The 27,226-nt window shown below is 43.6% G+C and overlaps 1 protein-coding gene across 1 annotated transcript in view; it reads right to left on the minus strand.

Moving 5' to 3' along the window:
- hyi (hydroxypyruvate isomerase) overlaps window positions 1–26,837 on the minus strand; it is a 68,514-nt gene extending 41,677 nt beyond the window's left edge. Inside the window, exon 1 of the mRNA XM_080195321.1 lies at window positions 26,627–26,837. The gene's annotated coding sequence lies outside the window, so the exon portion shown is untranslated. The remainder of the gene's footprint in view (window positions 1–26,626) is intronic.
- Window positions 26,838–27,226: the final 389 nt, after the last annotated feature.

Below are 27,226 nucleotides of genomic sequence, written 5' to 3' on the forward strand. Positions count from 1 at the left end.
TCTCCACGGATGCTGCCCGATTGCTGAGTATTTCCAGCTTTCCCTAAATGAAATGTGATCCTTCCTCTCAATCCTCACGGGTATCTGAGTAAATTGGTTGATCTCCTGATGGTGTCACCCCTATCCTGGCAAAGTGAGTTCCTTTACTGCCAACCTTGACCAGCAGCCACAGCATGATGATGCCATTTACAGATCGGACTGGGATGGGGGACAGTTCAATGTATATCCTACTTGGCTTATCATTATGGCAGGTTTTTCTCATTTATTTGTGGCACATGGGCGTCACTGGCTGGCCAGCATTTATTGCCCTTCCCTAGTTGCCCTTGAACTGAGTGGCTTTCTAGGCCATTTCTGAGGAGAGTTGAGAATCAACCCTTCTCTTATTTCCTGCCTGCTATTCCATGTCTGGTGAAGACAACCTTTTTTTAAATGCTGGCTACTTAAAAACATGTAAAGTTGAAGGCACCTTAATTTTTAAAAATTTATCCATGGGACATGGGTGGCTAGCATTTATTGCCCATCCCTAATTACCCTTGGACGACAATTGGGAGTCAACCACATTGCTGTGGCTCTGGAGTTACATGTAAGCCAGACCAGGTAATGACGGCAGATTTCCTTCCGTCAAGGAACCAGATGAGTTTTCCCAACAATCGGTTCATGGTCTTCAGTAGATTCCTAATTCTTGATATTTCTTACTGAATTCAAATCCTACCATCTGCCATGGTGGGATTCGGACCCGGGTCCCCGGAACATTAGCTGAGTTTCTGGATTAATAGTAAGGTTAATATCACTAGGCCATCACCTCCCTTTTTTGTTACCCATCTCCAAGCCATTCACCATCCTGACTTGGAAATATATCAACATTCCTTCGCAGTGGTTGGGTTGAAGTCCTGGAAATCCCTTACTTACGGCATTGGGAGTCAACCCACAGTATGTGGGCTGCAGCGATCCAAGAAGGTAGTTCACCACCACCTTCTCAAGGGCAACTAGAAATGGGCAATAAATGCTGGCCAGCCTGCAACGCCCATGTCCCACAAATGAATAAGAAAAATCTTGGTGAATCTTCATTCACAGAGGGAGTGAATTGTAGCAATGCTGATTACTCACGAGAGGTCTGAGACTTCCAGTAACACATGCAGCACAAAACATGGAACCAGTGCCAGAATCCTCAGCTAGGTTTCCCAATACAACATCCATCGCCATAGTCCTGAACCAACATGCCAGGAGTCCGGCTTTCCACCTTTTCTAATATTTAATCTCCTCTGTCTAATTAGATTGCCGCCAGAAAGATTTGTCAATGTTTACGAGCACTTGCTGGAGATCTTCAAAATATTACAGAAACCTTCCTTATTGGTAGTTTCCACTGATTTGAAAATAGCTTGGGAGATAACTAAACTGTTTTGTGAGCATAATTTGGTTAGTTATTTTCGGATGCCAGAAGCAAATTAATTAAAAGATGCCTCTCATTGTTTACACAGGCACTTGATATCCTAAATTTTCACCCACTGTGTTAGTGAGGCTTAAATAAACGAGTTTCTCCTATTTGCCCATTCGTTTACCTTAAGCATGAAATAGTCAGCTGTCCATTTCTGTCTATCAACCAGTTCATTGTGCAATAACAGATCTGCTGCATAAACTTTTACAGCTATCAGAGAGCTCAAGGCAAACAGTGTTTATTAGTATTTAATATTGAAGTGGCTGTGCAGCTGTATGAGAGGTGTCTCTAAATGTCGACACGTGGAGTGGTGAGAGACTTCCGAGATTTCTCACTCTGCTGTTAGTCTTCCTTCACAACAATGAAGGAGAATTAGCCGATCCCACCAGGCTGCCCTAGAGGTAGCAACTGGTTAAGCACACTACTAAAATTGGCTTGGGAACATCTACTTGCCTGGCTGCAGAACGTATGTTGGTCTGGGTCATTTGCAAATAGGCAACAGAGACTTCTTAGGAGATTAAGATATGCAGAAAGTAAAAAAAAAACTCTAAGACCAGGATGTTTCATAGAATCCCGACAGTACAGAAAGAGTCTGTACCTCGAATCTACACTGACTACAATCCCACCCAAGCCCTACCCCCAATCCGTACATATTTTACCCACTAATCCTCTCTGACCTATGCATCTACAGTCAATTTAGCAGGGCCAATCAACCTAACTCACATATCTTTGGACTGTGGGAGGAAACCGGAGCACCCGGAGGAAACCCAGGCAGACACGAGGAGAATGTGCAAACTCCACACAGACAGTGACCCAAGCCGGGAATCGAACCCAGGTCCCTGGAGCTGTGAAGCAGCAGTACTAACCACTGTGGTATCGTGTTGCCTTAATGGATGTTATGGGAGTGGCACGGTGGCACAGTGGTTAGCACTGCTACCTCACAGCGTTTGGGACCCAGGTTCAATTCCAGACTCGGTCACTGTCTGTGTGGAATTTGCACGTTCTCCCCATGTCTGCGTGGGTTTCCTCCAGGTGCTCCGGTTTCTTCCCACAGTCCAAAGACAGGTGGAACAGCCATTCTAAATTAACCTTACTGTCAGGGGGATTGCAGGGTAGATATGTGGGGTTACGGGAATAGGGTCCGGGTGGGATTGTGGTTGATGCAGACACGATGGGCCGAATGGCCTTCTTCTGCACTGTAGGGATTTGAATCTATGATTTCATGCCGGCAGGATTTTTCCATCTTGCTGGGTGCCAAATTCTCCAACCTCACTGCAGCAGGAGTGTGGCATGAATGGCTGGTAAGATCGTGCCCTCAGTTTCTAGGAACATTGGAAATTTTAGGAGCAGACATCTTTGGTTTAAAGGGCCTTATCCTTTTGCTGTTAATTTCAATCTCATCTTCTTCATCTAGCACAGAAGGAGGACATTCAGCCCATTGAGTCTGCTCCGACTCTCCAACAGAGCATCTTATCCAGGTCCTATCGCTGTAACCCCGTAACCCCACTGACCCCCTACACATCTTGGGACACCAAAGGGCAATTTTTCATAGTTAACCCACTTTAACCTGCACATCTTTGGACTGTGGGAGGAAACAGAGCACCCGGCAAAAGCCCATGCAGATATGGGGAAAAACTACAAATGCCACATGCACAGGCCGGAATCGAACCCGGGTCACAGGTGTTGTGAGGCAGCAGTAATAATCACTGCGCCATCGTGCCACATCCAGGGGTTTTGCGCCATCCTCTGTGACAGGGCAGGTTGATGGCATGCACTCTGCCATCAGTAACTGGATGCCATATTTAAAAGGTGCCCGACATCACTGACCCACCATTCAAGAAAGAAGGTGGACCTCCTCAAAATCACTGAAGCTGGAAGAGCCTCCTGATAGATGTTCCTTCCACCTGGCTGGGATGTTACAGGGGCGGCATGGTGGCACAGTGGTTAGCACTGCTCCCTCACAGTGCCAGAGACCTGGCCTCGGGTCACTGTCTGTGTGGAATTTGCATGTTCTCACCATGTCTGCGTGGGTCTCCTCCGGGTGCTCTTGGTTTCCTCCCACAGTCCAAAGATAGGTGGATCGGGCATGCTAAACCGTGGTGTTCAAGCGTCCAGGATCGCTGGCTGCCTCCATCGCAAAGTGCAAAGGCAGTTCTGGGTCTTCTTCAGGTAAGTCCTGAATTTTGCACGCATTGTTGGTCCTGACATTTTCTGGACTGGCATATTTTCTGGCTGACGCTGTGGCATGGTGGCATAGTGATTAGCACTGCTGCCTAACAGTGCCAGGAACCCAAGTACAATGCCCAGCTTGGGTCACTATCTGTGCATCATTGCATATTCTCCCCACATTAGCTCCGGTTTCCTCCACAATCCAAAACTTGTGCCAGTTAGGTGCATTGGCTGTGCTAAATTCTCCCTCAGTGAACACAGAGTCCGGACTGTGGCGATGAGGGGATTTGCACAGTAACTTCAATGCAGTGTTAATGTAAGCCTACTTATGATAGTAATAAATGAATAAACTTTTGAGAATTGGCCGTGGGGACAAGATTCCAGTCCGGTCTTCATCTGCATCCAATTAGCGGGATGCAAGTTGCTTTCATGCTGGCCCCCAGTGGGATTCCGGATCCGTCATGCTGGGTGGCATTGGGAATATCCTGCCTTAATTTCACACTGTTGCGAAACTGATTTTTGGGCCTCCTGCCGACTATTACACCCCCTCTCACTCACCACTGAACACACCATCAGGAGCATGCAAGAATTGTGCCTGAGGTATTTGATTTCTAATTGGTGTTTGCCACTGTGGGCATACATCACAGTTACATGGCATACGTAGTTACCACGAAACACGTATTTCCCAAGTGATTCCCTTGGTTACCACAGAAACTTAACAATTCCCTCCTTGGCAACTGGCTTGTGTCTGGTGTGCAGGAATATATTTTTTAAATGCATTAGAAATTGAAGCATTTGCATGTTGGGTTATTAACCTGAGGATATAGATTAGTACTTTACTCAGCACAGGTTAGACAAAAATATTGTCAAAGTTGCCCTGAAGCACGATTTTACATTATTTAGGGTAAAATATTTTGGATTTCCTCAAGAAAGAATCAATGTTAACTGTGGCCACATATTGTTGACATGTGGGGCACATTGCTTTGGCTGCTACATGTAGTGAAATCATAAATAGGTTCTTTTTAAATACACCTCTAATGATGCTGTAGAGCATGGTGAGCAAAGGAATTCTTATTCCCTTCTTCCGATTGCTCTGTTACCTCGCTCCTGCTGGAATTAAGGGCTGTCTAAAGTAGAACAATACTTCTTGTGCTGATCTACTTGATCAAAACCATCAGATCCCTGTTGCAAACATCTATCCAATGGAGCCCTGTTCTGATACTGTCGCTGATTCTCTTTCGTCCGGTGAACGTTATATAAGTTAGTGTTCCAGTAAATGCAACTTTTTTCAATCAGACGGACCTTCAGGGATCATGGCCTCCCTAGTATTTTATTTTCCTAATACACTTCATTGCTGCAGAGTAAATATCAATCAAGGGTGAAGCATCTAGCATCTAGTTTAAGTACTCCCATCAATACAAAAGCTAATGAAAATTGATGGTCATGATACTAAGGAATGTCTGCTGTCAAAATCTTAACTCCTTTTGCTTTTGGAGCTAGTAACACCATCCAGTAATTCCAGAGATAGAATCTCACAGTCTATTCCATTTTATACTGTGACTTAATCTCAATTCTTCGATACCCACATTTTTTATTTGCATACTTTGAGTAACAGGAATCAAAGAAAACCCCTGGGTAATGTCCATTTTTTTTTTGCTTAAGCATTTCCATTAACAGAAAGATTTTAAGCCTTGTTTTACCTTTACCAAAGCTGTTAATCCCCGCCTTGAAACTTGCCAAACATAAACATCAAAATGATTTGATTTGATTTATTATTGTCACATTACAGGGATACAGTGAAAAGTATTATTTCTTGTGCAAAACAGACAAAACATACCACTCATAAAGTACACAGGGGAGAACGAAAGGAGAGGGTGCAGAATATAGTGTTACAGTCATAGCAAGCATATAGAGAAAGATCAACTCAATATAAGGTAAGTCCACTCAAAAGTCTGATGGCAGCAGGAAAGAAGCTGTCCTTGAGTCAGTTGATACAGAATTTGCCTCATCCACTATGTATGTAACTTGTTTTAGTCATTTGTGGGACATGGGTGTCGCTGGCTGGCCAGCATTTATTGCCCATTCTTAGTTGTTCTTGAGAAGGTGGTGGTGAGCTGCCTCCTTGAATCGCTGCAGTCCACCTACTGTGGACTGACCAACAATGCTGTTAGGGAGGGAATTCCAGGATTTTCCAGTGCAGTGACTATGAAGGAATGGCAAAATATTTCCAAGTCAGGATGGTGAGTGGCTTGGAGGGGGACTTGCTCCCCTCCAAAGTGGTGCTCCCATGTATCTGCCGACCTTGTCCTTTTAGATGGAAGTGGTCGTAGGTTTGAAAGGTGCTGGGTATCGGTGGTGGAGGGAGCAGATGTTTTGTAGATGTGGTGCCAATCAAGTGGGCTGTTTTGCCCTGGATGGTGTCAAGTATTTTGAGTGTTGTTGGAGCTGAACCCATCCAGGGAAGAGTTTTCCATCATACATCCAAGCTGCCCCTTGTGGAGGGAGTCAGGTTGTGAGTTACCTGCTGCAGTATTCCTAGCTTCTGACCTGCTCTCGTAGCCACCGTGTTTATGTGCCGAGTCCATTGCAAATCTGGTCAATAGCAACCCCAAGGATGTTGACAGTGGGGGATTCAGGGATGGTAACATTATTGAATAGTGAGTGGCAGTGGTTAGAGTGTCTCTTATTGTGATGGTCATTGCCTTGCACTTGCGTAGCGCAAATGTTACTTGCCACTTGTCAGCCCAAGTCTGGATATAGTCCAGATCTTGTTGCAATCGAATATGAACTGCTTCAGTATCTGAGGAGTCACAAATACTGCTGAACATTGTGTAATCATTGACGAACATAGCTTACATACCTTAAAAAATAAACTTCAAGTTATTTTGCATTACTTTCCTTCTTGAAACTAGTTTTTAGTGAAACTGTTCTTTATCTTGCATCTAATGTCGAAAGGACTAGTCTGCAACATCAAGATATGTCAGCTGGTGTTTTTTCAAGTTGTTACTTACCAACTTTTTTTTCCTCAAATCTAATGAACTTAAAAGAAGTTCAATGTTTCCGCTCCTATAAAGAGGAGGTGTGGGTGTGGTGATATTGTCACCAGCCCAGTGATCCAGAGATCCAGGTTAATGCTCTGGGGCAATGGGCTCAAATCCTACCTCGACATATGGTGAAAGTCTCACCAAAGAGACGCATGATTGTTGTAAGCACCCATTTGGTTCACTGATGCCTTGAAGTCATATAAAAAATATACAATTCGCTTTTACTTGTCTGTTCTGAGATCATCTAAGCTTCATAATAACCACTACCATCATTATCTTCACACTACCAGCCCCTCCACCGCAGGTGGCATCAGAAATCTGATTTGTGACTTATGCAAATCATGAATTATATATCAATCAAAATTTCATGAACAGAAGCATGAGTGTTTGCTATAATTTTTTTTAAAAAAAACCTAACTTCCTTTCCCAAGTGAATAGCTTGTCAGCCTCCATCAAATAAAGATCTCCCACGAGCTAAAATAAATGTCTTTTTCTCCTTTTATGGCTTAACTTAGCTCACATTTAACAACTAACTTGTTACAGATTGCAGTGATTTCAATCCTCATAATGGCAAACATTATGCTATGAGATCGTTTCCACAGTATTTTCTAGCTCAGAAACTGGCGATTCAATGGGGTGTAACGGTGGCACAGTGGTTAGCACTGCTGCCTCACAGCACCAGGGACCTGGGTTTGATTCCAGCTTTGAGTCAGCGTCTGTGTGGAGTTTGCATGTTCACTTGTGTCTGTGTGGGTTTCCCCTGGATGCTCTGGTTTCCTCCCACCGTCCAAAGATGTGCTGGTTAGGAGAATACATAAGAACATAAGAACATAAGAAATAGGAGCAGGAGTAGGCCATCTGGCCCTTCGAGCCTGCCCCGCCATTCAATAAGATCATGGCTGATCTGTCGTGGCTCAGTTCCACTTTCCCGCCCTCTCCCCATAACCCTTAATCCCCTCTCTTATCAAAAACCCATCAACCCGCTTCTTAAAAATATTTAGCGAGGCAGCCTCCACCACTTCAACGGGCAGAGAATTCCAGAGATTCACCACCCTTTGAGTGAAGAAGTTCCTCCTCAACTCCGTTCTGAACTGCCCCCCCTTTATCTTGAGGCTGTGCCCCCTAGTCCTACTGTCTTTTTTGAGCGGGAAGAGTCTTTCCACCTCTATCCTATCCATCCCATTCATCATCTTATACGTCTCAATGAGATCTCCCCTCATTCTTCTAAACTCTAACGAGTACAAGCCTAGTTTATTCAGCCTCTCCTCATAGCTCAACCCCCTCAACTCCGGTATCAGCCTAGTAAACCTCCTCTGCACTCCCTCCAAGGCCAAAATATCCTTGCGCAGGTGCGGCGCCCAAAACTGCACACAGTACTCCAGCTGCGGCCTCACCAATGCCCTATACAGCTGCAGCAAGACCTCCCTACTTTTATATTCAATCCCCCTCGCTATGAAGGCCAGCATCCCATTCGCCTTCCTGACCACCTGCTGCACCTGCAGGCTGGGTTTTTGCGACTCATGCACAAGGACCCCGAGGTCCCTCTGCACCGTCGCCTGCTGCAGTTTTTCGCCACGTAAGTAATAGTCCTTCCTACCATTCTTTCTACCAAAGTGGACCACCTCACACTTGCCAACATTAAATTCCATTTGCCATTTCCTGGCCCATTCGCCCAGCCTATCTAGATCCTTCTGCAGACTCTCCACACCCTCCGCACAATTTGCCTTTCCCCCAATCTTGGTGTCATCAGCAAATTTCGACACCCTACACTCGGTTCCCTCCTCCAGATCATCTATATAACGCCATGCTAAATTCTCCCTCAGTGTACCAGAAAGTGTAGGGGATTTTCACAGTAACTTCATTGCAGTGTTAATGTAAGACTACTTGTGACTAATACATAAATTTAACTTTAGGTCCATGCTAATAACATTTTACATCCGTAAAACCAGATGTGTTTATAAAGAAATGATTGATGGAAACGAGAGATCACAAGCAAAATATCATTCGTGAGGGAGCTGGAAATCAGTCCACAAAGGGTTAACATAGCATTTCCAGAAAGTTACCTGTTTACAGATTCTGGGAATGTAATGGTTCCTTGACACAAATCAATTGAAGCTTTCTTTTGCTTCAACACAATCTGCAGTCACCAAGTGTATCTTTTGGAATGAGAGATTACTTGTGCAAAAAATGATCTTCACATCCTTCTGGTAGTGTGGTGAACAGAATTGAATGCTATATTCCAAGTGTGGCCTCACAAAGTTTCTATAAAACTGCAACATGACTTGCCAATTTTTAAACTCAATGCGCTGGCCAATGAAAGCAAGTATGCCATATGCTTGACTACCTTCTCCACCTGTGTTGCAACTTTCAGTGACCTGTGTACCTGTACACCCAAATCTCTTTGCCTATCAATACTCTTAAGGGTTCTGCCATTTACTGTATATTTCCTATCTATATTAGACCCTCCAAAATGCATTACCTCACGTTTGTCCAGATTAAACTCCATCTGCCGTCTCTGCGCCAAATCTCCAACCGATCTATATCCTGCTGTATCCTCTGATGGTTGTCATTGCTATCCACAAATCCACCAACCTTTGTGTCGTCTGCAAACTTACTAATCAAACCAGTTACATTTTCTTCCAGATCATTTATATATATTACAAATAGCAAAGGTCCCAGCACTGACCCCTGAGGACCAGCACTTGTCACAGCCCTCCATTCAGAAATGCACCCTTCCACTGCTACCCCCCACCTTGATGTAGAGATGCCGGTGTTGGACTGGGGTAAACACAGTAAGAAGTCTCACAATACCAGGTTAAAGTCCAGCCAGTTTATTTGATAGAAATCCCACAAACTTTCGGAAACGGTGTTCCTTTGTCAGGTGTGTGGAACCTTCCACACACCTGACGAAGGAACACCGTTTCCAAAAGCTTGTGGGATTACTATCAAATAAACTGGTTGGACTTTAACCTGGTGTTGTGAGACTTCTTATCCTCCGCCTTGCCAGCTCACCTCTGATCCCATGCAACTTCATCTTCTGCACCAGTCTGCCATGAGGGACCTTGTCAAAGGCCTTACAGAAGTCCATGTAGACAACATCCACTGCCCTACCCTCCTTAAATCATCTTCGTCACTTCCTCGAAGAACTCAATCAAGTTCGTGTGACGCGACCTCCCTTTCACAAAACCACTAATATGCCTCTCACCAATGTGCGCACATTTCCAAGTGGGAATAAATCCTGTTTCGAAGAATTCTCTCCAATAATTTCCCTACCACTGATGTAAGGCTCACTGGTCTGTAATCAACTGGATTATTCTTGCTACCCTTCTTAAACAAAGAATGTTGGAAGGAAGGTCATTGATAAAGCAGCTGAAGATGGTTGGGCCCAGGACACAATCTTGAGGATGCCTTGCAGCAACTTCCTGTTTAGTCCAGCGCTCCAACACTGCTGGAATCCTGTCCTCATTTCTTGGCTCAGACCAGCCTGCTGGCGGGTTACTGCCCTCAGGTGGGATTCCAATGTCCCGGAGAATGTCAGCCGGAACTAGACCTTCCACAGGGGGAGGAAGGGAGGGAGAGGAAGCTATAACAAGGCCTGTTGCCTCCATTGGGGGCACCAGATCATTGTTCCATCTGCTTTGCTGGATATACCAGCACCTTCCCCACAACAGCAGAGGTAACATCTGCTGTATCTTACTTGAACATTACACTCTCAGCATTATTTACACGCAATCAGCATGGAAGAAGAGGCCAGTAGTTTGGGTGGCGAAGTAGTGTCATGACTCATTTTCTCTCAAAATCAGCAACACCCAGAAGAATCCAGGTCCGTGTATTTTAACTAATTTCTGACCAAAAGGAATTTACCTCTCTCACAATTTAGATGTCTCCTGCCTGCCATTTCATCTTTGGTGAAGACAACCTCTTTTTAAATGCTTACTACTTAAAAACATGTAAAATTGAAGGCACATTAATTTTAAAAAAATTATTCATGGGACATGGGCGTTGCTGGCTGGCCAGCATTTTGCTGCCCATCCCTAGTTACCCTTGGAAGGCAGTTGAGAGTCAATCATGTTGCTGTGGCTCGGGAGTCACATGTAGGCCAGATGAGACTGCAGCTAACCTTCCCTGGAGGACATCAATGAACCAGATGGGTTTTCCAACAATCAACAATGGCTTAATTCCAGATATTTTTTATTGGCATGGCGGAATTTGAACCCAAATCCCCAGACATTAAGCTGAGTTTCTGGATTAATAGTCTGGTGATAATACTACTAAGCCATCGTCAAGAGCCTCACAGCTAATCAATTACAATGTAGTCGCCGTAAGGGAACGTTGCATTTATGGTTTATGCCAGGCTCCGAATCTCATTACAGCCTTTGTTTAAAATAAACAAAAGAGACGAAGAGAAAGTGACTTCCTTCGACATCAAGGCAGCATTTGACCATTGTGGCATCAAGAAGCCCTCGGAACTAGTGGGGTGCAGAGGAGGAGGAATTTTCCACTGGCTGGAACCACACGTAGCACAAAATAAGAGTTGTGGTAGTTCAAAGTCAATCATCTCAGTCTCAGGGCAATGCTGGAGGACCACCTCAGGGTTGTGTCCTCGGACCAACCATCTTAAGCCCCTCCACAAATGACCTCCCCTCCCACATAAGGTCAGAAATGGGGATATTCACCGATGATTTTGTATGCAACAAAAATATGTTAACGTGAACTTGAAATTATACCAATGTACTTGAAGGAGGATAGCATCAAATTGGTGATAGGGGTTAAGAGTAGCATCATGTTTGGAGATAGGCAATACTTAGGAGGAGAAGGTGCAATGCTTGGATTTTTTTTTAACCATACAAATGACCTTGGACACAGGATTATATATTTTATTGTTTAAAGTCTATTTATTAGTGTCACAAGTAAGCTTACATTAACATTGCAATGAAGTTACTGTGAAAATCCCCTCGCCGCCACACTCTGGCGCCTGTTTGGGTACACTGAGGGAGAATTTAGCGTGGCCAATGCGCCTAAACAGCAGGTCTTTCAGACTATGGGAGGAACCGGAGCACCCATATGAAACCCATACAGACCCAGGGAGAATGTGCAAACTCCGCACAGGCAGTGACCCAAGGCGGGAATCAAACCCAGCTCCCTGGCTCTGTGAGGTAGCAGGGTTCATGTGAAAATGTGTGCAGTAGAAATGAGTGATGCAATTAATGTTTTGCAGAAGGGGCTAAATCTTCTTTACAATTGGGTAGACAAATGACAAAACAGAATGAACACTGACAAATACAAAACACTGCTCACTGGGAGAAAGATAGAGCAACATAGATACAGAACGGGGGAATGGAATTAGTACAAGGAGACTCTGAATTGGGTATGGAAGTGCTTTCAATGTCAACACAATGTGGTAAAGCAATTTAAAAGACAAATAGAATTTTGGGACTCCGTGGAGTTTTGCTGACGCTTTATAAAACACAGCTTAGACCTCAGCTACAGACTCTGTGCAACTTTGCTTGCTACACTTCAACAGGAACACACATTTATTGGGTGGGGTGCAGAGAACTGAGCCATAAAGGGGATAAGCTGTAAGAAAAGATTTTAAAAGCTTAAGCTCAGCAGTCGAGAAGGAAGGAGGTTAAGATGACTTCATTGAAGGTACATAAAGTATTAAATGACAGAGATAAGGTAAACTTGGTATATTACCTTAAGTTCACACTGTAGACAAAAGATTATAAATTTAAATTTGCAAAAAGCAAATTTTAAATAGATTGACTTTAAGAATGACACACCAGCTGGAGTCTTGCTAAGAAGGTTTTAGAGAATTACACACAGCGAGGACTTAATTGGGGTTCATTTGCATCCAGAAGAGATAATTGGGTAAAGGGATTTTCTCTGATTAATGAATTTCTTGATATGATTCTGGCAGGAATCATTCAATGTGAGAGTCCCTGTTTTATAGTTTAACTTTCCACTATCCTACACCATTTAATCCCTGCAAGTAAATCACAGAAGCACAGAAGGAGACTATTCAGCCCACTTTGCTGTCTAATTAATCCAACTCTACTGCTCTTTCACCATAGCACTTTTTTTGAATGATTTATCCAGTAGTCTTATAATTTACTATTGAATCTGCTTTGACCAACTTTTCAGGAAGTATGTCCAACATTACAACAACTCGCTGCACAACTGTATTTTCCCTCATCTCATTCTTTCACCATTTAAAATGACTGTAGTTCCAGTTGCAGACCAGAAAGGCACTACTGGGGCAGCGTGGTGGCGCAGTGGTTAGCACAGTGCCTCACAGCGCATCCTGAGGAACCGCTTGCTGTCAATTTGCTTGTTCTGACGTTTTACAGTCACAGCATTGCCTGGTTCAGCAAAAATAAAAGAGATCGCCATTGCTAGTTAATTTGAAAACTTGCAATTTGTTTGTTTTCCAGGTTGCTCAAAAGCAAAATGCAAGAAGTAAGTGTCACATGCACAAGCATCGCTGAAAGGCAATCACACTTTAACATGTCAGCACACTTTACCATATGCTAGTCATGACAAATTTCTTTCCCTTGGAATGATCTGTTACAAGGTACAGTCCCTTGTCACTGGAGAACTCCCTTCTAATCCAGAGGCAGCCTGTTCAGTCAGTGACGGTCTGTCTATTTTCTTTTTGTAGCATGTCAGATGTACTTTGCATTATAACTCAGACCTGCATGTCATATTGAAACCGCATTGGGAATAGCATGAATGATGCTGATTTTTAAACCTTTTAGCTTAAGAGCATGTTTATTTACTTGTACATGATGGACATGTTTTACAGACACAAAAAAACTTTGTTGTAGATGCAAATCATATTTTTTAAAAAAAATAAACATACTTAAAGAAAGATAAAATCAATAACTCAGTGTAGTTTTCTGACCTTGAGAAAGAGGCAAGAATTTTCTAGCATTTGTGAAAGAATCAATACTCCTCTGTTTGCACAATTTTGCATATCTTAATAGCCTATTCACCACAATTAATTTTATGTTCCACTTTAGCTGTCCTTATAATAAAATGATGTTCTCTAATTTAACACGAGCAAACGCTTCTAATCTTCTAATATATGTTTGCACAGTCAATATACAGCTTCTCATACGGAGGATACATTGACACTTTGACAGTGTTTACCCATCCAATGGAAACAACATATTAATAAGGGTGAAGATAATTAATGTCAATCCCTGGTGTTCAACTGGGTCAGAAAATACCGTACGCCCTGCCCACGTAACGAAGAGCTTATCTTAGCTTGTGTAGTTGTACTTTGTTAGTTGTTATAGCTTCTGAATTTGATGGGAGGTGAGGAGGTTTGAGAGCGTCCTGGTCAAATAGGCTTTGAGCAAAGGACTCTAGAATAGCTAAGCATTGACAATAATTCCACACAGAGGGTTAAATGTTATTTAATATGGACCATTTTATGATTAGTGTTTGGCAAACTTTGGTGTCCAGACTGACTATGCCATAGATGTTAATTCTTGGTAATTCATACCATTTTTTCAATTACAACAATGCAACTTAACAAGGAGTCGTAGACATCCTTCCTGCTCCTTAAAAAAAATTGCACTGTTTGTGGTTACAGTTATCGTTCATAGGAATATAGAATTACTACAGTGCAGAAGGAGGCCATTCAGCCCATCAAAGCTGCACTGACAACAATCCCACCCAGGCCCTATCCCTGTAACCCCATGTATTTACCATACTAACCTCCCTGACACTTAGGGCCAATTTAGCATAGCCAATCAACCTAACCCACACATCTTTGGACTGTGGGAGGAAACTGGCGCACCAAAAGGACCATGAGATTTTTGGAACGATGTGTCCCTAATAGGTTTAAAATGTAGAACATTTCAATTATGAGACAGGGGCCAGCACCCCCACCCTACCCCTCCACCACCCCCATTCTCATATCCATCAGCCACTGAGCAGCATTTCAGCCAGGTCTGTGTAGAAATCAGGTTCCCTACAGGTTTTCTCCAAAGCAGAATCCATATCACATTAAATTCAGTACAGATAGGATGACTGGAAAACGAACAGGTTGGTGATGCGAAATGGCTTATTAAGTGTATTTGGCTTGTGACTACATCCGTCACAATAAGATGGATACTAGACAGCGCAAATATATTGAGAAATGAGCCCGCCTTGGCTGGTTTTGTTAAACACAACATATCTTTTAGAAAGAGTTTCTCCTTTTGAGGCCCTGCTTATCGAACCGGGAAATTGAAAAAGGCTGCAACATTTATTGTGCGTTGTTCCTAATAAGTTCTGTCATACACTGACAGAAACATACATAGTTATTGATTTCTACTTGGCGTACACCTTGTAGGGAACCTTTCATCCAATGATTATGAACAGTTAGCAACAAAAGACATGGATGGCTTCGTTTAAAAATGGCTGAACATCCTGTGATCTGAGTGATTGAATATTATACTAAAATAACCAGTGTGGTAAACATGTGCGATGACTTTGGATCAAGCAATGGTCTCCCACTCACTGCCTCCCACCACCCAACTATAACAGGTCAGAAATGTTTGTGGATGGGATTGTTTGCACTAAATCTCCTTTGGTTAGTGATCACAGCTCTTCATAAAGAGAGACTTACATTTCAACTTTATTATTGTCACAAGTAGGCTTACATTAACACTGCAGTGAAATTACTGTGAAAATCCCCTAGTCGCCAAACTCCAGCACCTGTTTGGGTAACAACGAGAGGGAATTTAACATGGCCAACATACCTAACCAGCACGTCTTTCGGATTGTGGGGGGAAACCGGAGCACCTGGAGGAAACTCACATGGATACAGGGAGAACGTGCAGACTCCACACAAACAGTGACTGAAGTCGGGAATTGAACCTGGTACTCTGGCGCTGTGAGGCAGCAATGCTAACCACTGTGCCATCATATTACCCATAACAAATATGAGGAAAGGGAACTGAGAAGTGAATCCTAAATGGCAATGAATGCATGGGGTTGTGAAAATGAGGAGAAAGCTAGTTTGCAGAGAATACAAAGTCAAGAGAGTTTTGGATGAGCTCTAGCTTAGAGTGGTTGGGAGCTGGAAGGCTGATCAGGACAACATTGGAATAACTGTCTCCGAATGATAACTTGGTCCTTCCGGGGGAAATCCTTTGCAGGCCATGTGATCGGGCCAGACCCTATGGAGTGGCCACACAGGAAGCTGGATCACTTGAGAGCGTGAGCACACATCCTGGGGCGGGAAGGACATTCAGATGGAGTCAGGGAGGAGAAGAGAGTAGATTGTACATGTGTTCTCTCAGACCCTCATCTTGTGTATCGTTATATTAGATCAATACACATTTCTTTATTGGAACCACATCAAGTTGCCTCCAGTTGCTATACTGGCGATGAGGAAAAATTCTGACAATTGTCGGGAGATTACTGTACAGAGTTAGAGGGGGAGGAGAATGATTGTCAAAGCCATGAAGAAACAAGTACAGATGCCCTTAAGATGCCTTTAACAGAGAAGATAGATCATTTGGCCCAGACATTGAGAGCTGTTGGCAATATATAGAAATGGTGCATTATTTCTTCATGGCTAATGACATCACTGCAGAGAGAAAACAAAAGGTGATACTACTCACAGTGTGTGGCCCAGAAACCTATAGCCTGGTGAGGAATGTAACTTCACCTGATGCTCCAGGCACAAAGGCCGGAATTTTACCACCGTTCATGCTGGCAGGAGTTTAGCTGGCTGCCAAATTCTCTGACTTTGCTGCAGCCGGAACGCAGCGTGAATGGCAAGTAAGATTGCGCCCAACGACCTTTGATCAGATAGTGGGACTGGTCAAAGACTATTTTAACTTCCGACCTTCAACCATAAGTTGAGGAGTTTGCATCCCCAGAAGATAAGGTGAAAGCCATCAGTGAAGTATTGCAGCTTAGGAATGTGACAGAGATAAAATCATTCCTAGAAATGGTAAATTATAATGGGAGAGTCCTGTGAAATGTGTCCATGACTCTGGTCCCATTGCATCAGCTTCTGAAGAAGCATCAACAATGGATATGGGAGAGGCGCAAAAAAGTGTGCTTGCTAAAGTAAAGCAAACCTTACAATCTTTAACACCGCATGTATATTTTGATTTAACCAAACCTTTGATAATTACCTGTGATGCTTCACCAGAAGGAATGGGAGCAACCCTTTCCTACAAGATGTCAGAAGGAATACAGAGGCTAATTACATTTACATCAAGAACCTTATCCGATGCTGCAAAGAAATATTCTCAAATTGACAAGGAGAGTCTTGCAGTAATCTGTGTGGGGAAGAAATTTCATCATATTACGGAAGGCACTTTACCATTGTATCTAATCTCGAGCCTCTGTTAGGATTATTCCAAAAAGACAAGTCTGAGCTGTGATTGTGTCTGCGAGGGTACAGAGATGGGCCTTGTTGGCTACTGCTACCTGCATAGACCAGGGACACATATTTCGAATGTGGATGCAGTCCACTGCCTCCCTCTGCCACAGACTGTACCATCACCAACTGTGCCTCAAGAAATAGGGCTAGTGTTGCACCCACTAGAGACATTGCCGGTTTCAGCTGCCCATATAAAGACCTGGACCGCGAGGGGCCCATTGCTTTCCAAAGTTAACAGGATGGCGCTGCAAGGCTGGCACTCTGGTAAGTCAGAGCAGATCAATCCCTACCTACAGTGAAAGATGGAGATAACATGTGAGGATGGCTGGTTATTGTGGAGGGAGGAGCCTGTGTTATGTGTCACCTCAGGGATGATGGCCTTTACTGCAGGAGCTGCACGATGCACGCCCTGAGCAAAGTAGGATGAAGGCATTGGCAAAGAGATTGAAAGAACAGCCAGCCAGTGCTCGAGTTGTCAGACTCAATTGTCATTGCCACCACCAGCAAATATGTATCTGTGGGGGTCGCCAAGCCGGACATGGTCATGTTTGTACATACGCTTCGCTGGACTGTTCATGGGACACATGTTCCTCATCCTGGTTGACACAGATTCAAAATGGCTGGATGTCCAGCTAGTGAAGTCTAGGTTGATGCTGATTTTTGCCATTGATAGAGCTCCTGAGTTCTTCGTGTCTATCAACGGCTCAGTATTTACAGCTGAGGAGTTGTGCCAATTTGTCACATCAAATGGGATATGCCACGTCTGGTCAGAGCCTTATCCCCCCAGCCTCGAAGGGTTTGGTAGAGCAAGCTGTGCAAAGATTTAAAGCTTCGATGGAAAAGCAAGCTCACAAGTCACTGCCTTTACACATGGTAAGTTTCTTGTTATCCTACACTGCTACGTCGAAAGCTATCACTGGAGATATGCCAGCTGTATTATTAATGGGGTGATGTTTACGAGCCCGCTTGGATTTGGTGCTTCCACCTTTGTCAGAGAGGGCGGAGATTTGGTAAGTCTCCCAGAAAGAGCATCAGACTCGAAAAAAGGGGCAAAACGTTCAAATGCCATAGTCATGCTAAGAAACTTTAGTGGTTGACTGTCCTGGGTGTCAGAAAGAATTGCACAGAGAACAAAGAACTGTACAGCACAGGAACAGGCCCTTCGGCCCACCATGTCTGTGCTGACACAGATGCCTCCCTAACCTAATATTTTCTTGCCTCTACATGGTCTATATCCCTCTATTCCCTGCCTATCCACGTATCTATCTCTGGAATGTTGTCATAGAATCTGCTTCCACCACCTCCTCCGACAGCACGTTCCAGGCATTCACCATCCTCCGTGTGAAAAACTTAACCCTTACATCTCTAGATGAGGGGAAAAGGAACAGTTACATACATGTTAGAAGTGCAAGACTGGAAGAAAAAACACGTGGATCATTTGAGGGAGAGAGCTGGGCCTGATCCAGGGGATCCAACGGATTTGTCCTGCTGCAGACACAAGAGTGCCAGCTCCGGAAGAAGGAACACCTGTGGCATTTCTGGAGCCTAGGCAGCCCCTGGCTTCTGTAGCCAAGGATGAAGAAGCCACTGGAGAAGATGTTGAACCTGAGCAGATGCTTGTTGAAGGATCCTGTATTAAGTTGCAGCACTCCACAAGAGTCCGGAAGCCTCTGGACCGATTGACTTTCTGAATGGACTTTCCCTTGGTGATCCTAATGTGATATTGTGTATGTGCCAATGTATAATGTTGTTTCTCTTTTCTTTTCACTAATAGGTGGACTCAGGGGTTGCGGGTGGAAGAGTAGGGGAAGGAGTGTGGTAACGTGGATGAGTTTTGGATGAGTTCTAGTATAGAGCTGGTGGGAGCTGAAAGGTTGGTCAGGAGAATATTGGAATAACTGAGTCTGGTTTAACATGTGATAATGTGGCCCCTTTAAGGGGTGAACCTTTGCGGGCCATGTGATTGGGGCCAACCATACGGGAAGCTGCGTCGATCCGGAGTGTTGGCATGCATCCTGGGATGGGGAGGAGCAGAGAGTAGACCTGTACCTGTGTTCTATCAGACAGACCCTTATCTTGTATATCGTTATGTTAGTCTACTGAACCCTTTGTTGTTGGAACCACCTTGAGTTGCCTCCAGTTACCACATAACAGCAGCCAAATGCATGTCTAAGATTGCGAGCGGATTGGAAAGCGATGCTTTCCAAATCCAGGAATCATTCCAACTGCAGGTTAATAATATGAGGCATGTCCTAACGATTAGATCTTATCATTGTAAGAGCTTTGTACACCAACGCTCTAATAGACAGATTCAACCTGTGAGAAATGACACGAGAGCAGCTGTGGAATCCATTATAAATAAAAACAGAAAGTGCTGGAAACACTCAGCTACGTCTGTGGAGAGAGTTAACGTTTCAGGCCGATGCCCATTTGTCAGGTTTCCAGCATCTGCAGGGATTTATTGATGCTTTAGCGTGGGGCGCATTCATCTGCTGTGCATAGCAGATGACTTTAAAATGCAGGAGAGAAGCAAAACACTGAAATATCACAAGGCGAAGTGATGGGGAAGCTCTTTCGATTACATACATAATAGATGTCACTGTGAGAGAAGTGAGAGCTCTTACTACAGCTTATCGAACAAATGCGCATTTTACTTGGCTTTGTTGAAGTAAGAAGCTGAAATACATACGGTTGGATTGTATGTTCACCTAAAGACAAACTCCAAAATAGATTTGGAGCATTTTGAGCTAAAAAGCAAATGCAGTAAGTCAATTCAGCAATCTATCACAGCACTGTCCTGAGCATTGTGTGTAGCCTTTGGAGGGCAATGGCATTTCAGTGTAAAACAGCTGGAGGCTGCAAATTAATTGGTTTGATCTGCTTATGCTGCATCTTTCACTTACAGCTTCTACTGTTAAAAAGTATCCTCCGGTGGTGAAAATTTCAGCCTTTGCCTGATAAGCTTTTACCAAATTCACCATGACAGTTCTGTAGCTTGTGATCTTGTCACCTCCACCTTTGGTGTCCTTGTTCCCACTAAATCCATTTCTCTCTCTCACCCTGGTACGGTTCTTATCTCTGCTCCCTAAGTCCGTAATTATAATATCGTTTTAGGTTATTGTTATGAGGTGGAGATGCCGGTGTTGGACTGGGGTGGGCTTGGTAAGAAGTCTCGCGACATCAGGTTGAAGTCCAACAGGTTTATTTGGAATCACAAGCTTTCGGGGAGCGCTGCCTCTTCATCAAGTGATTCTACCCACCCGATGAAGGAGCAGTGCTCCAAAAGCTCGTGATTCCAAGTTATTGTTGTTGTTGATTGTCAGATGACAGAATCCTGATTGTGGATAAATGATGTCTCATGTACATTATGCTTATACTTGCCAGGAGATTTTCTACAGGGTCTTGCACCGGAAACTATCATAAGTAGATAGTCTATTCAACCCTCACACTCTTCCCACCTTCAGGGCATCCAAGATCTATATGATCTGGGTATGCTCCTGTGTATCTCCTGCACCACATGGATTGTAGCGATTCAAACATGCAGATCACCACCACCTTCTCAAGGGCAATTCGGGATGGATAATAAATGCTGGCCTGGACAGTGATGCCCACATCCTGTAAGTTAATTTTAAAGGGGGATTTCCAGAGCTTTGGCAGCTGAAGGCATGTCTGCCAATGGTGGAGTGATTAAAATCAGCAATACACATGAGACCAAAATTGAAGAATGCTGATATTTCAAAGAGTTGTCATTGATGTGGGAGGTTATTGAGATTTGGAGAGGTGAGGCCATGGAGGGGCCTGAACACAAGAACGTGAATTTTAAAAATATGCAGTGCTGGACTAGGAACCAATGTACATTTACTCCAAAAACCACCTAAATTATCCCATTTTCTTGAACATTTTCAGGTGAAAATCTTTTTATAAAGATGCTTGTTCACTAGTTTTGGGAAAAGGCAATTTGTTTTTTTACAGGTTAAAACTATACAAAGTCTTGTAGCCTTGTGACTGCATTCAGCTCCCGAGGTGACTCTGAGAGCAGCAACCCTTGCTTACCATGGTGATCCCCTATCCTGCTCCCTGATTCGCTTTCTAGATCATTTTCTGTGCAGATTGATCCTTAAAGGGACAATCACCAGATCCCCTCCTCCACCCCTTCCCCAAGTCCTTTATGAATATAAAAGTAGGGAGGTCTTGCTGCAGCTGTATAGGGCATTGGTGAGGCTGCAGCTGGAGTACTGTGTGCAGTTTTGGGCGCCGCATCTGCGCAAGGATATTTTGGCCCTGGAGGGAGTGCAGAGGAGGTTTACTAGGCTGATACCGGAGTTGAGGGGATTGAGCTATGAGGAGAGGCTGAATAAACTAGGCTTGTACTCGTTAGAGTTTAGAAGAATGAGGGGAGATCTCATTGAGACGTATAAGATGATGAATGGGATGGATAGGATAGAGGTGGAGAGACTCTTCCCGCTCAAAAAAGACAGTAGGACTAGGGGGCACAGCCTCAAGATAAAGGGGAGGCGGTTTAGAACGGAGTTGAGGAGGAACTTCTTCACTCAAAGGGTGGTGAATCTCTGGAATTCTCTGCCCGTTGAAGTGGTGGAGGCTGCCTCGCTAAATATTTTTAAGAAGCGGGTTGATGGGTTCTTGATAAGAGAGGGGATTAAGGGTTATGGGGAGAGGGCGGGAAAGTGGAACTGAGCCACGACAGATCAGCCATGATCTTATTGAATGGCGGGGCAGGCTCGAAGGGCTAGATGGCCTACTCCTGCTCCTATTTCTTATGTTTATACAAATATCAATACTCAATGTACACAGTCCAAGATAATTAAACATGTATTACGCAAACTTAGTCAATTATAAATTAAGTCTTTCAGAGTCTTTCCGAATCCTGTGGAGAGGCGTAACTCTTCTGTCAGGGGTGCTTCCATAGGATTGCCATCAACTGGAACCATAGTAACAGATGCCTCTTCAAGCACAGGCAGTTCAGTTCTATCTGTTTCCATGGAGATATCCATTGTGCCTGTCACAGGATGACCAGGTACTTCAGTGCTAAAACAGTCAACAACATGTCCTGATGGCAATATACCTCCTGTTGGCAAAATTGGCACCTTTTCTCAACTTCAATGTAAACTGGATACTCACAGTTCAAAGATCATATTTTTTATCCTTGTCGCCAAATGTAAAGATGCCATTCTCCAATTTAGGGAAAGCACAACTCATTTATTTACAGGTTAAAACTATACAGGGGCTTGCAGCCTCATAGCTGCATTCAGCTCCCGAGGTGGCTCTGAGTACAAAAGCTTAGCAAGATGATTCCCTTACCCTGCGCTCCAATTGGATCCCTGGGTCATGTGACCTTCACTCTGAAGGTTGATCCCTAAAAGGATAACCACACTTGCATTCAACTTTTGTTTCATTTTATTCCCCACAGAAAACAGAGATAAAACTTAGCTTTAAAGAACTAAAGGTCCATTTCCAACCACCATTCTCTATTCTTGGCAAGGTGTGCTAAATGAAAAAACTATACTTCATCAAGAAAGCTACATCTGAGTTCTGTCACCTTGTACAGCCAGATCAGCAGCCAAGGAGCAATGTTAGCATCAGTCCAGTCAGTTAAATTGATGATAGTAGCAACTTTCTTCAGATACAAGCTCTGTCCAGCTAATGACTAGAATATGAACAAGGTATAAACAAAGTCACACTCATTCTCAAGGGCAATTAGGAATGAGCAATAAAGGCTGGCTTAGCCAGTGACATCCACACCTTGTGAAGGAATAAAAAAAATAAATTGCCCTCCTTTGACTTGATGGTGACGGTAATCTATTCCAGGTCACATGAATATGAAAGGTTTTTTTGGAAGATATGTCGTTCCCCGGGCAGAGAGGATTGGGCTGTACAGATTGTTGTTTACCAAATAAATAAATATGTCTAATGACATTATCTTGACCACTTACTGATAACCTATTCCATCTGTTCATTAATTCTCTGTGCAAAGGAATACAGAATTTCTGACTTAATGACATAAATTTACCTTCTTGTTCTGGTGCTTCAAGTATCAGGTTTACTTTCTCTATCTCACCAAGCGTCTCCTTAAGGTCTATTCTTAAGATGTCTAAGGTGGAAGATTCCTGTTTTATCAAATTGCCTCTCATAGCTTGTGTGTCCCTGGCCAATATTTATCACTCAACCACTATCACTAAAAAAAGCCAGATGACCTGGTCATCACTATGTTGCTGGTGATCGGGATCTTCTTCTGTACATATTGATTGCTGCGTTCCTACTTCATAAAAGGGGCTGCCTTTAAAAATACTGAATTGGCTGTCGCATGCTTTGGGATGTCCTGAGTTGGGAAATTCTCCATTAGTTTATCTGAGCAGGCGCTGGTGTGTGGCGAATAGGGAATTTTCACAGTAACTTCATTGAGGTGTTAATGAAAGCCTACTTATGACACAAATTATTAAACTTAAACTTATAAACTTAAACTTAATATAGCACGGCCAATGCATCTAACCAGTATGTCTTTCAGACTGTGGGAGGAAACTGGAGCATCCAGAGAAACCCATGCAGACATGGGGAGAATGTGCAGACTCCACACCGACAGTGGCCCAAGCTGGGAATCAGACCTGGTGCCTGGCGCTGTGAGAAAGCAGTGCTAACCACTGTGCCAACATTGATGTGTGAGGATCTAAAAAGTGATAAGCAGCTGTGGCCTTGAATGGTACTGCACACTGTACAGAGGAGAGGTTAGACCAGAAACAGAGCAGCCCTCTGAAAAAATCTGACGAGCTTCACAATGCTATTACTGGCAGTTCTTTATCTGAGCACCACCTCCGACCATCTTTAACATTAATTGGACTTTACTTTCATAGTGTCAGACATCAATGTGCCCATCCTGAAAGATACTCAGACACATGTGGAAGATATCAATATGCAGACGTACCAGAGTCACTTCCAGTGAGTGAGTCACTAATTTTAATTTTGGATGATAAGTGTAAACCAGCTGATATGAGATCAGCACAATCCCATCTTCCATTTTCTTTTCAATTGATGTCAATGGGGGTGAACCAGGTGAGAGGTGTATGATGGATGGCCAGTCAATTCAAAATCTGATTTACGCCACTGCCAAAGTCAAAACCAAGCCCACTCTGTTTGCCACAAGCCATTTACAAAATGACAAGTGATGTGATGAGAAGCTATAAAGCTGCAAGTCTCCAGTTTTGTCTCCAATGCTGCTTCTAATAATAGTCCCTGGTTTAATTCCAGAAAAATTGGGAAAGACCAAACTATGTACATTTGCAAGCATTGTGTAACATATGCTATGAAAGATGCCTACATAGAACATAGAATATTACAGCGCAGTACAGGCCCTTCAGCCCTCGATGTTGTGCCGACCAGTGGAACCAATCTAATGACCTGCTTTATTTTCTGAAATTTTAAATTGAATCTGTACTCTTCTAGGTGAAGGTACATCAAGATAAATTGGTCTAACTTTGGCGGCACGGTGGCACAATGGTTAGTACTGCTGCCTCAGTGCCAGGGGACTGGGTTTGATTCCTGGCTTGGGTCACCGTTTGTGTAAAGTTTGTACATTCTCCTTGTGTCTGTGTTGGTTTCCTCTGGGCGCTCCGGTTTCCTCCCACAGTATGGGTTGGGTTGATTGGCTATGCTAAATTGTGCCTTAGTCTCAGGGGGACTAGCTAGATAAATGCATGGGGTTATGGGGATAGGGCCTGGGTGGGATTGTGGTTGGTGCAGATTCGATGGGTTGAATGGCCTCCTTCTGCACTGTAGGATTAATTTAGTTGGACACATGCACACATGTACACGTATACGCACACACAGAGGTTGGATACGGATAAAGATAGATAGAGCGCATTTCCACAGATTATAGTTACCTCAGATTCTGATTTATGACTTCTAGTGTGTCACCTGGCAGGCCTATGGTTTCCTGAACAGATTCAATAATTTAAAGTTGAAATGAGCATCTTGTTAAGCAAAGGGTTCACAGCAGGTTGTGAAGTATCTTGTAGTCAAATATCTCAGAGGTTGGGGTTCTCAGATAAACTGGATGAATCTGTAATAGGTTAAGTACTTCAGCTGCTTGATGACTTGCAGTTAGTCTTGCTTTCAGACTAGCTGACCTCTGATAGTTTTGATGATCAGTTGGAACTTGGGGTAACAAGGGTGCAGTCCCCATTTTCGATCACATTGCTGCTGGGTTCACACCTCTGAGGCCCAGGCAGTCTCATTCTGCTGGAGGAGGCCAAAGTGATACAATGGGAATTTTATAGCAGTAATTAAGCTTTAAAAAAAAATTTCCCTTTTGTCCAATAGGAATCATGGAGTTGGGGGCTGGAATTCTCTAACTGTTCATGTCCTGCTGCCTCTGCCAGATCTTCCCGTTCAGCCAAATCTCCATTCACTGCAGCGGGACTGAAGAATCTTGTTCATGTGAACGGCTTGAAAATCCTACCCAAGAGTCTGGAAGCTTCATCCTTAAACAATGAAATGCATGAATTCCATTGAGTTACCCTCATCTATCTACACATTTCATTAGACACTCACCGGAGACTTGATACCACCTGTACTCCAAATGTCAAAGGTCATATGAATTGCTGCAGCCACCTTGTTTGTGTCCATTTTTTGATAGTTCACAATATGACATGCCTGTATCGCTATAACATACCTGTTATTGTTCGCCAATGGTACTCAGGGACATGGGGCATATGACAGGCATATGGAGTTAATCACAGATCAGCTATGATCTTATTGATTGGCAGGGCAGGCTCACTCAGGCTTCCGGGTTCCTCTGTAGACACAATATGCAGCGAGAGACACACATTCTTTTAACATCCATTCTCAGGGATGGCCAGCATTTATTGCCCATCCCTAGTCGCCTGGCAGCAGTTGAGAGTCAACCACAATTGCTGTGCCTCTGGAGTCACATGTAGGCTAAACTGAGTAAGGAAGGCAGATTTCCTACCCTAAAGGACATTAGTGAACCAGATGGGTTTTTCCAACAATCCACAATGATTTCATGATCACCAGTAGATTCTTAGTTCCAGATTTTTAAAAAATGAATTCAAATTCCACCACCTGCCATGGTGGGATTCAATCCCCAGTCCCCAGAACATTAGCTGAGTTTCTGGATTAATTGTCCAGCGGTAATACCTCCAGGCCATCGCCTTCCCCAAATTATACATCTTATACAAAAATACACATATTGACTGAGATGCAATCATCCAGCCAAACAGTCCCATATATATATACATATACATAGCCAGAAGCACATATAAAGTGTGATGCACATGCACTGGCATTAAGATAAATTGAAACATGCTTGCACTGTCAGTTACAGGGCTACAGGTTAGACTTCTGTTACATACAATCATGCGCACAGCACATCAAACTAAGAAACCCTGCAAATCATTTGATTATAAGGGGATTAGAATTCCAGACTGACTGAGCTTGCAGAAGAAACATAGCATACTGAATTTAATTATAGTTAAAGAACCAGAAAAGGAGGCAAGTCAATCATGAAGGAAAATGGAAACACCTTTGAAGTAACTGGTGTTTTGAATAGCTCACCATTCCCTGTAGGCTGCTGGAGGTTTAATAAGCAAAGGAATGAATCTCCACATTTTCCACCAATCTCTATAAATCAGTTCCTCCGGGGCAGAAGACTTTGGAACACACACACAAAAAAAACACTCTGTGGTGACTTGGAAGATATATCCTCTCAGCCATTCTAAGCAGCTCCCTCTTCACCAATGAAATTTACCGGTTTTTTAGGACCTAAGCCAGAAACTGTTGTTGGAAGCAATGCTGGTCCTGTTGTCAAGAAAGCTGGGGACTCGCAGCTTTATCGGTCCCCTTCGTATCCCCATGTCACTTTTGTAAATGAATTTTGTCAAACAGAGCGAGTGGCTCACTCACGGAAAGTGACTCTGGCATTTTTCATTTGTTTCATTGCAAATTGTTTTTTTTCTCTCGCCCCCCGCCCCCCTCTAAAGCCCGCATAAAAATATGCAGCGGAGTGAAATTCCTTCAGTTCAAAGTCTGTGTGAAATGCAGCAATGTCAACTTCAGATCATCTGACGCGCCCTAGTTAGCACCCCAGCGACAACACTGATTCTCATCTTCTGCAGAGTCATTTGTCAATCACACAGGATGTAACGTTAACACAGC

This window comes from Carcharhinus amblyrhynchos, chromosome 9, assembly GCF_965287045.1.
Source record: "Carcharhinus amblyrhynchos chromosome 9, sCarAmb.v2.hapA, whole genome shotgun sequence".
Taxonomy (NCBI): domain Eukaryota; kingdom Metazoa; phylum Chordata; class Chondrichthyes; order Carcharhiniformes; family Carcharhinidae; genus Carcharhinus; species Carcharhinus amblyrhynchos.